We start from the raw sequence: 9778 nt of genomic DNA on the forward strand, positions 1-9778 counted from the left end.
GAAGAAACATTTTATAATTCACAACTTTCGAATTTATTGAAGGTTCTACATAGCCTATGTGCAAACCAGCGAGGAAACTACTGTTACTTCATCTTTCGGTACGAATGTATCTTGGACCCGGATTAATAACCCCCTTAGGAGTTGCTGGTGTAAAATATTTTCGCTCACTGAATGACAAAATTCTGATAATTTAGCTGCAGCTCTGATACTGACTTTGCTACTATGAGCATTATATTAGATTTATTAGATGTCCGCGGCTGCGCTGAAGTTCGCCACCAGCCCTCGCGTAGTTTTTACTGACGCTTGTGAAGTGCGCGCAATAGGTGCGTCACTACCCCTCACGAGTATTGTTGGTTATATTATGTGAAGGTGGTCTCAAACTGCAAGCCCTAGAGACCATGCTATACTTTTTCTTTCTATTCCTTTGCAAGTGTAACCAAAGCGTAGGGCAGGCGTAAAGTAACCATTCTTTGCATTTTATTTTAAACTGCTGCTATAAGCCGCGATCCGAAAAGCTTATCGTATCAACGGCGAAGGCGTGGATGTGGGTCTGCCTATGACGAAAGCCTAAAGGAGCCGAAGTACATAGAAATTCGTATAATATTCAGAGTGAGAGGGCCTAAAAAAGACATTGAGAGCGTACACTTTATAATTCTTCTGCGCAGGTTAGATTTACATGCTTGAAAGCAGAAAAATAGAACTTACAATTTGAATGTCTCAGGGTTAGGCAGCGGTTACAACGTAAAGAAGCGTGCAGAAAAATTACCTGTAAAAAAATGGATTTGTTACATCTAACGTTATCTTTCAATCCTCTTCAGAGACCTCCTGTGCTATCATTTATTACCGCAAGCACGCATCACGCCAGCTTCTCGATCTATTGTTCCCGTCCCGTTACCATTTAGGCCATGTAAGCCCAAGGGCCTAAGAGAACGAACATACCAAAGCAGGACATGCTTACGTACGGCCTCAGCGAAACAATAGCGGCCTCCTCAATCGAACGGTTTCTTTTCCTTGACATTCTCATCCGACGAGCAGTACACCCGCTTCGGAACGCCGTCGGGTAACACAGGAAAGGACGTAAACAAGTCTTGCCAAAGGCGTGCTCGTCTGTTGGGTTTCAAGCTGCACGCTAGATCTTTCACGGCGATAAATAAACGCACTGCGGGGCGCTGCAGGCGCCCCGCCTGTAGTCCTGCACTGGAACCTGAAGGTGCCGAATCTTTTTTAACTGCGGTGTCAGTTGGGCTGAAAAGCAGGGTGCTTCTGCGGAGGTGACTTCACTCCGAATGTGCTTCATCGCCAAAGACAGGCAGCTATTGTATGCTATTGTTTCCTACATCCTTTGTTCTCTCTTGTCAGGTTGCGTTCGCTCTGTGTTCGCGTGCACATCTGTGACAAGAGCTCTTGCAACAAACTAAACTTAAGCCTATACTTAGGCCACCAGCGAACAGCGAAACTGCGCGCGAGAAGATCATCGCGATTGGGCGATAATGAGGACCTTTGCGTGAAAGTGCTTGGCACGTTTGGCAGAGCGCTTGTGGAGCCTTTGTTAGAAGGATCTTCTATAGTTGTTACGTGCTCAACATCCACCTCGAGTGTATGCCAGCCGGTGCTTGCCGGAACTCGCTTCTTCACTGCGGCTAACAGTCTGAAACTGTAGTGTTAAGGGAAAGCTTTTGAGAGGTAGAAGCAAGTGACGTGGAACACTAACTGAATCTAAACACAGTCGTTGTATGCAGTGCAGGTCTCCGGCACCGGTCGCATAAATAGTACGTGTAAAGGAGTATTTCTCTATGAGTTTCCTAGAACACAAAGATAACCTAGTTGCGCCAAAAAAAGCCGCACCCAGTGCTACTTTGGCAGAAAATTGAACTTAAGAAATCTACATTTTCTATGTGAACTCCTCCTTCCCTCCAATTCTTCGATCACTTTTTCCAAAGGTTCATCACAAATCCATCCCTGGAGTGCCCTTTACTTCGCTCCGCTAAGAATATTTGTTTGTTCAATCTTCTTCAGAGACCCACAAAGGACAAAACAGAAGAGGTGGGCCAACAGAAAGAGTAGCAGCATAAATTCAGGTTTTCTTCGATGGAGGATTTTAAGTAAACGGGATAGACGATCATAAAGACGGCTTTTCGGATAGATGGCTATTCTAGAGAACAAGGACTGCTATTTTTCAGTGGTGGTGGTGGTAAAACTTTATTTTTCAGTGCGAGATTTCTTGGGAAAACATGGCATTAAGGTAACTATTACGAGATATTCGATGAGCGCGAGCTGTAGAAGGACATTTCTTGGTCAAACATGCGATAAAAAAATATCGTACAAAGAAAAACAGGTGAAACAGGAGTAGTTTTCACGTACGTAATGAAATTAGGCCGTGTATTGACTGAGCAAATGTGTCTAGAAACCTTGGGATTTCCTTTCGAGGATCTCTTGAAATGTTTCCCTATTTGCCATTTTTTTTTGTATTCAGAAAAAGCTGCTTATTTAAAGCGCAACTCCCACAATTTTTTCTTCTTCGCATTTTTCTTAAAGTTTCGCCGTGGTTTGTGCAAACCTTTCCGACCCGTTCCGCTAAATCTTGCTGCTGGATGGCGTCTTGGTCCAGCAGCCATGAATTTTAAATTTTCCTATTTAATGGCTTCAAACAAAATATTTCTACGGGGCATCTTTGGTATGTGACATCTTGATCTGCATTCAGTCGCTCCATTTGCGGACGGAAACAAAATCAACCATCTTTTTGGCTGTTTGGATCTAAATAATATGTAAGCTATCATTTGCAGTCACCAATTAAGCCATTCAACGCACCCACGAGACATTTTGGTACGGAATCTTTAACGTCACTTTTTTTTGGTCTACTTTAATGCCTTCTATCGAAGCAACTTTGCGATTTCGGTTGCCGTGCTTTTGCGTTTCTATAAAAATATTCCTCGCTATTTTGAAAAACTACTGATCGCAGATAAAACAGAGTGCTCTTTTAAATACATCGAAGAAACTCTACGCTGAAAATGTTCAAAACATATCGGCGGGTCCCTTTAAAGAAAGTATAATTGCCTTGGAATTGCACTTTTTTCTCTTGTTTGATTTCTGTGGATGAAAGGAAGCCTGCACGCCAACAAATGATGTCGAGAAAAATGCGAGATTAAGCCGAAGAAAAGCGAACGAACGACTTTGGGTTTCTTGCAAAGGCTTCCTTGGGATGCAGAACTGAACGGCCAAGGGGGAAGACGTCTCAGCTGAGTCTCTAAGGTGCAATTTCTTGTGAAAGTCAAGTATCATTGTTATGCATGCGTACTGAAAATAGTCTGTTTGGTTCAGTTTTGCACTTGAAAGCGGCGCCGGCGGCTGCTTTGAAGTCGTTTCTTGTGCATAGACTGCCTGCGCTATTTCTATTGTCTATCAAATTGAAGAGCACACTTTTGATTCGGCTCTGAAAAAAGACTTTTTTTTGCACTGTACATATTAGTCGCTCCTAAAGAGGATTCCGCCGCATTAAGCCCACAGTGGGCTGGATCAGGCAGTGGATGCCTAAATTGACTATCGGCATTCGTCGGCACTGGTAATCGATTTGCTTCTCAACGTCAAAGGAAACTCGATGAAGCTTGTGACTCTCAGGACGTTCTTTTTATCTTTCGTGCGTAAGCAGCGTGCGTTTGGTGGCTATGTCTAATTCTTAACATTTTTTTTTGGCGGTAGAAGTTTTCAAATGTTAGTATATAACTTTATCCTTCTTCTTTCAGTAGCCGAATCTTACAATCCTCTTGAAGAATGTGGCTTTGATCAAAAACGAATTACCCATGTCCAGCTGAGGTAGACAATTCTGTCTTTATGTGATTTGAAGTAAGAAACAGGACGTGTGACCATGAGATGTTGACTATAGTGCCGTAACTTGGGGTGACGCACACCCCTTTGTAGCCCGAGCGTAATACCGTTGCCGCAAAAAAAAAAAAAACGATAGAGCGAACGTAAGGCGTCCTCAAAGTTAGCCGCAATACATGACGAAAAGAGAGATTCTGCAGGAGAGATGAATGAGGACACTTCAGGTATAAGCTAGTTGGAAGAATCAGTAAGATTATATTATGAAACTGAAAGCTGCAATTATTTAAAATGGATTACGTTTATCAATGTTCTGATTCGGATGTTTCGTTCTTAATATCCAATGTCAAATACACGCACTGACAAGCTCGTTCAGTTTGCACGTTAGCATTGCACGCGTTTCTAATGACGAAGGTGTAAACTTCGTTTCAGTATTTTATGACATTAAAGCAGTAAACGTAATTTTGACGACGATATTACGCTCAGCGAGATTATTTTATAATTGTGCAATGCGAAAAAAGCGAACTCAACGAGCTTTCAAATGCGTGTTTTTGGCTTTCGATCTTTGGGCCACATTACCGATAAAGAACACTTAAAAAGTTCTCTCTTTCGATACTGTGGACCTTTACTTAGGCAGCATAATTTTGCCCACTAAGATAAAAAATAAGAAGTTCATTAGGCAATTGTAGCTGGTTAATGGTATAGTTATTGAGCTCTACCACCTATATAAAGTCCGCATTGTTGTAAAATTTGCCAGCACAGAGTGCAGAGGCGGATTCCTCACAGTTTTAAAAAGAAAAATCTTTAAATGTAAACTACCTTCACCTAATATACCAACCTGTGAAATCGTAAGCCACATAACACGGAGTGCACCGGTCTTCACACTACGCCTGATGTAAGCTCGGAGGCGGGTTACTTACTTTTCTCTTCTACAGTGCAATACTGCTTCATGTAATACTGTTTTTTCTAAATACTAGCATCGTAAAATTTACAAATCATTTACATGCAAAAAACCTAAAATTTGCCTTAACAAAAATCCCGTGTTTGCTGTACGAAAGTCTTCAAGAATATAATTTATTACACTGTAAGCATCGCAATTGCGCTGAGCCGTTTCGTATATAAAATGAAACCAATAAAAGGATTATTTGTGCTGTGAAAACCCCAATATACATTGTCGCCCTACTACCATTCCTCCTAGAGTGCTGTCCATGAAACAATGCCGCATATATGCTTTAGATGCTGGTTGAAGAAGATGCGAGTGGCACACATTCCACAACTCCGGCTGGAAATCTATTCGAGTTGCTGTCGGTTTATGGAAAAAATCAGTCTCTTAAAAATTTTGTAAAATAGCAAGGATTTTCAAGCCTGTTTGACAAATGCAGCCGCTTAGTTCATCTAGTAACCGACCGAATAATTAAGGCGCTGTTTACACCCAAACATCGTGAAAATGCAAATATAGATGAACATTGAATAATCGCAATGTCCAATTGTGCTGTTCCGAGTCCAGTTTGAATTTCCCGCCCGGGCGCCGGCTTCATCAGCAGACACTGGGCTTCTGTCCACCCCGCTCTTTCTCTTCCTTCTCCCCGTACGCCTTCACTCTCGCTCGCGTGCTTTCTCCCCCTTTATACCTCCCTCTGCGGTTTTATCTTACGTAACTCGTGTCTGTTTTGCTCCTTCTACCGCGCTGCACGACTGTGGCAGCACCGCGTTTTTACAAGTTGTAAATGCCTGGATAAATGTTCGATTTTCCTTGTGTTTGCGACCTGTGATCTATCCGAGAAATTGCCGCAGCCCCAACGCGTACCACGCAATCAGAATACCAATACTGTAAAAGCCAAATTAACCTTTCTGCCTGCACAGCTGGCCATATACTGTGTTACAGAGTATAGAGTCGTAAACTAATGAGCCTGTATTAGTTTTTGCTACCTTCCGGCTTCATAATGTATGCCTTACTCTACGAACCAACACAAAAAGATACTTCTGAAAGAAAGCTTTACAAGCCAGCACATTAATACATAGGATTGAATGCTGCTGCTCTCGCCGAAAGTAGCGGAGTTCACACGCATTCTATTTTTAAACGCACATGGAATGGTTTATTCGTTACAGGCCTGAAGAAAGCATGTGGACCAGGCACTTATAACAACTATTAACACGTCGCCACTATTAGGAGAGCGTTAATAGCAGTCTATTTAGTTTTTAGCTGTCATTATTCACCACTTCTTTATTTCGGCAATAACTGTAAAATGAAAATGGCAACAAAGTCGTCTTGGAATTGTGGACTAAGCAAGGGTACAAAGTTCTGCTAAATACATAGCAGGGCTTATAAACGCCTTTTGAATTTCTTTCGGTGTTTTCCGAGCTTTACAGCAAAATTAAAGAGAAACGCAAAACCATTATCCGCCTCTGTGAGCATGACTTTTCTCTACATATAGCAAGGCGTACTGCGCAAATTTGCAAAAGAGCATATTGCATTGAAACGAGGTTACTTTCCCAAAATTCTTCTTCGTCATAGCGCACAAAGATGCAAACAAGAAGATCGGCGAATATGTCGCGTAACGGAGCTCCTACGCTTCTTCGTAAAAGCCGTAGTCGGAGCCACCTTACTGCATGCTGATTACGCTAGTCATCCAATATTTCGCAGACTAAGTAAGAGCATGCATAACGTACGAATAAAAAAGAACTGAACGTAGCGCCTCTGTACGAGAATAAAACATTGTCCAGCCCTACGGAAACACATTACGAAAGATTTGTTGCTCCTCCCGCGCATGGGAACGGCAGGGTTACCCCTACCCGTCTCATTTTCCGGCATGTTCATTCTCGCTCCTTGCCAAGCCAGCCTTATCCGACTCCGCGCCCGCTGCATGGGGCCGCTGCATGGCATTGGCGTAATGTAACCTTTGTACTGGTCGGATATTGCGCTCCTTTCTTGCCCTTTAATAGCTCCCCTTCGTCTTCGGCATTCTATCCTCCAACCAGTAACCTTGTGGCGGAAATGCATAAGTCGGGGGCTGCTACTGTCTTCGTGGAGCGAAATAAATCGGAGGTTATATAGGGACTGTGGGAGCGAGACTGCACGGAAAGGAAGTTTGAGTTCGCCTTTATGGCGCTTAAACCGCGGTAAAAAGCACCGCACGTAAATATTCTGTGGAGCTTCGCTGTGCCTTTGGTCTCGGTGCCTGAGAGGCCTTCATTCGTTCTCTTTTCCGCTCTCAAAACTTACGTGCCCCTAGGGAATATTCTATATATATACGTAGACTTCTTTGCTTAGCCATGCAACACTTCCTTGGTTTTATGTCAGTTTTGACATTTTATTGTTTATATCCTTCCCCTCTGTGTGCGACGTACCATTAGTCTAAAACCTCCATTCTTTCCAATAATTGTTGCGTGTGTTTTACAGTGGTTAGACTTTCAGGCGAGCCCTTTTTTCCCGATATGTTGGCGTGCATTGAGACGTAGATAAATATTTCTATAAAATATCAGCAACCATTACGCGAGTTGGGCCCGCAATTTACACTTCATGTTTTTTTTAATTAGATTTAGAAGGGCGCACTAGACTTCTCGCCACACGTTTATTCGCATTTATACCCTGCTGAAGAAAAGTTCCATGATGCAATAACCTCATCGATCATTCATCATAGAATATCACACAATCTGTATGACATATCGTACAATCTGTATGATATATCGTACGAATTGTATGATATGTCATACAGACTGTATGATATGTCATACTGATTGTTTGATATTCTATGATGAATGATCTATGAGGTTATTGCATCACAGAACTTTTTTTCAGCAGGGTATTGTTGCATATACTTAACGAAGATAACAACCTTAAATAGTGATCCAACGCGAACTGAAAAAAAGCGCGTTTCAGCACTCATATTTGCTTGCGGAAATAGCACCCAGATTTATTTCAGTGGCATAACTTTGGCCTGGTCGAAGAAATCTGGCATCGACTCCCGTTTTTTGAAGATACGCGTCCAAAGACGCTGTCCACAAAGTTCCACAGGGATGTAACACAGGTTCTGTCGCACCCGCTGTCACATTCTCGTTTTTCTGTCCGGCCTTAATTAAACAGAGCCCATGGCAGAATTAGCTGCGACGCGCCTAAACGTAGCAGTTTTTATCACATTACCTCTGTCCTCACGTGAACCTTGAACCTCGAAATATTGGTAAAGCATAGAGGAAGTATCGTTCTTCCCTCTGAGAACCTTGACAGCTTTATTGGCATCTTAAATAGCAGAATATATTGACGGAAAGCAGACTCTGTGGGCCTGGAATTTTCGGCCAACCTTGTGCTTCGTAATCACTCTTTGAAGGTCGGCGGCAGTGCGGTGTAACCCCAAGAATGCGCAAACGCCCAATTACTTCACGCAGTCATAGTTTCCTTGTCTGAAGAGGCGACATCTAAATTTACCTTTTTAAAGATTTTCACCTTATCAGTGCTGCGTTTTATGTTATTATGTTGATTGCGGTTAGAAAGCCACGAATTAGTCGATGTAGGTCAAAATAAATATTGCCTCAGTGGTCGTTTCTTCTATTAATGTATTCCGAACTTGCATGTAATATTTTCATTCACTACCAATACCTGTTTTCTTCTTTCGCAGTGGTACATTTGCAAGCTACGTCGGTTGAGTAAGTACCATTACTCTGGTTTCACCTTGTGAATAATCTATCAAGTTAACACTTTCTGTATTGAAGAAAATCGACACAATAAGGTAGCATATCAGCAGCATGGCCTTGAATTTCCCACATGCAGGAGAAAGGGTGAGGTTGGTGGAGTGTTTGTACTGCATATTTCGTATTTTTCTTTTAGGGTCATAAAAGTAAAGCTGTGGCTAATCCATTATCAAGTATCGGTTGAAGACCTTTTTTATCTTAAAAAGGTTGTCAAATACCCACCCCACGAGCATGCGAATAAATAGCTTTGGCGCGCTATTAACCACACAAGCTAGTCTCTCTCCCAATTCACTGATGTGTATTCATTTTGTAATCTTGCGTTACACTTCATGATATCGCAAGTAACAACACTGTTAATTGAAACGCGAGGAAGAGATCTGTAAGACGAAGTGCAAAGCTGGAAAGTAGTACACTGTGGGACCGAGTACTAGAGCGACTGATTCTCGAATCGATGACGTAGAAGCCCCTGTTTGAAAATGCTAATAAGCCTCGCCAGTAGTTCCTTTCCAGCGCTAATATAATTGGTCGTTTGTGCTTGCGTTTTAGCTGATTTTTTTCTCGCTTCTCATTTCATGGTGATGGTATCTGTTTGCTCTATCACGCCAAAAAAAGGTCACTTCTCGATATAACGTGATTACAGGGAATATTTTGTTAACAATGTTTACTGTGATGTCACTCTTAGACGAGCCACCACTGCGTTCATCATCATGCGATGTACTGCAGCGTTCAAATTCCAGACATCACCTCTTTACATGATAGTCCGCGGCAAAGAGAGAGAGGCAGCCGTTCTGTTGTAGGGCGCCGATCGAGCGCTTTGCGAATCTGGCTCCTGGCTTATGACGACGAGCTGGGCTTGAAGCTGCGCAGATGGAAGCCACGCAGCCCAGGAAAGGTTTCGAGGGCAGGCGATAAACGGAGTGGACAGTGTGCGAGCTCCTTGCCCAACAGAAGGCATAACCCCTCAATTACTGAAATACTCTGAATTTTTGTTGCAGTTAACTTCCTTCGAATGAGCTTAGTGACGGTTCTCTGCTCGTCATTATTTAATTTTTAACAGAGCTACAACCTTGACTTCTTGAGGAGCATGCAATAAAGAAGCAGTTTGTAAAGATATGTAGCTTTACAAACGCACTACGTAGACATCGTACAACCGCACAGAGCAAAAATTAAATTACGCAGATACTGGAACTACTTCGTAGGGAGGGGATAGCTAATTTTTACCGCTGAAAAATTTAACAGGCTGTTTTTTTTATTCGTGCTTAACAAATTAATGCAT

Source organism: Amblyomma mixtum, chromosome 1 (assembly GCF_055824585.1).
Source record: "Amblyomma mixtum isolate Tamu chromosome 1, ASM5582458v1, whole genome shotgun sequence".
Taxonomy (NCBI): domain Eukaryota; kingdom Metazoa; phylum Arthropoda; class Arachnida; order Ixodida; family Ixodidae; genus Amblyomma; species Amblyomma mixtum.